This window comes from Stegastes partitus, unplaced genomic scaffold (assembly GCF_000690725.1).
Source record: "Stegastes partitus isolate 25-593 unplaced genomic scaffold, Stegastes_partitus-1.0.2 Scaffold424, whole genome shotgun sequence".
In the NCBI taxonomy this organism is placed as follows: Eukaryota; Metazoa; Chordata; class Actinopteri; family Pomacentridae; genus Stegastes; species Stegastes partitus.
Window position 1 is genome coordinate 412,988 of NW_007578155.1, and position 1,591 is coordinate 414,578.

The following is a 1,591-nucleotide window of genomic DNA, read 5'->3' on the forward strand; positions in this document are numbered from 1 at the left end:
GTGGTGGCAGCATCATGATGAAGCACGGCGGTGGCAGCGTCATGATGAAGCACGGCGGTGGCAGCATCATGATGTGGGGATCTTCTCAGCAGCAGCCTGGAAGCCTTGTGAAGGTAGAGGGTGAATAAATGCAGCAGAGTGTAGAGAAATCCTGGAGGACAACCTGATGCAGTCTGCAGGAGAACTGAGACGTGGAGAAGACTTGGTTTTCATCAAGACAATGAGCCTGAAGCTCCACAGAAATGGTTTAGAGACGACAAGGTGAAGTTCTGGAGGCCCAGTCAGAGTCCAGACCTCAATCTGACTGAGAATCAGTGTCTGGACCTGAAAAGTTCTGTTCACTCAGGATCCCTCTGGACCCTGAACAACATTTAAATTTATGGAGATTCAGTGTTGAAAAGCAAAAAAAGAGAATAAAACGACATGCTTGTGTAGAACATGTTCAGTAAAGGTAGAAATAAGACGAGGTCATCACACAGTCAGGTCTCTGGCTTCAGATACACCTGCTGATGTTAGTCTGACTGTCCTTCTTCTGTCTTTCAGAAGATCTGAGTGACGAAAAACAAAGAGAAGGAAAAGTGAAACCAGAGAGACGACGAGTTAAAACTGAGGCAGCAGAGCGACGAGGAGGACGAAGGTTTCCCTCGGACGGAAGATCTGTGGTTCTGCTGCAGCCTGGAGAAGGTACATGATGTTCTACGGGCCTTCAGATGAACACACTGTGACTTTAGAAGGGCTGAGATTCTGTTTTTACCAGAAGTGGAAGAAGGAACATCAGATCCAAGGTCCAGAGGATTCACACCGTAACAAAGTTCAGTTTCTCACGGGTACAAGAAGCATTTAGGACAGTTTAGAAGCTGCATTTTCTCAAGACCTGACCACAGCTTCAAGGATATGAATCATTTTGGATGTTAAAATAAATACATAAATAAATAAAAGTCTAGAAATAGTGAACATTATGTCAGACTGTGCTTCGTCACCAAACAACCGAACCAAGAACGACTTCTAGTCCAGTTAAAATTCGCTGTCTATCAAAAGTTGGTGCATCTAAACAAAACCACAGATATCTGATGTGGACTTTACTCACAGTTTTGACCCGTTTTGTTTAAAGGTTGAAGTTTCTTGGAGGAGATGCAGGAGTTTGGATCTTCCTGCAAAGCTTCATAACGTTGTTTTGCTGCGTTCTCTCCTGCAGATCCTCGACCTCCAGCGGGTCCGTCGGGTTCTGTCGCAGGGCGAAGAGGTCCGGGCAGGCAGAGCTCTCTGGCCTTCTTACAGAACCTCCAGAACCTCAGTGGACCCAGCGACGCCAACAGAGGCCTGGTGAGAGGCGTCCTGCCGCTGGAGCTCAGAGGTCTGTGGAGGAAACACGAGTTCACACTCAGTCACATGATCTGTTTTCATCCTGAACTCCAGGAAACAAGAAAAAAGAAGAAGACACAGAATCCCAAAACAAGACAGAAAACATGTTGATGTTCAGATTTGCAGAGCGGCAGGTCGGTGGGCAGCCTGATTCTGGGTCCTGACGGGGAAATCATCCGACTTTCACTGTTCGATGACAACAAGGACCAGGACCAGGACCAGGACCAGG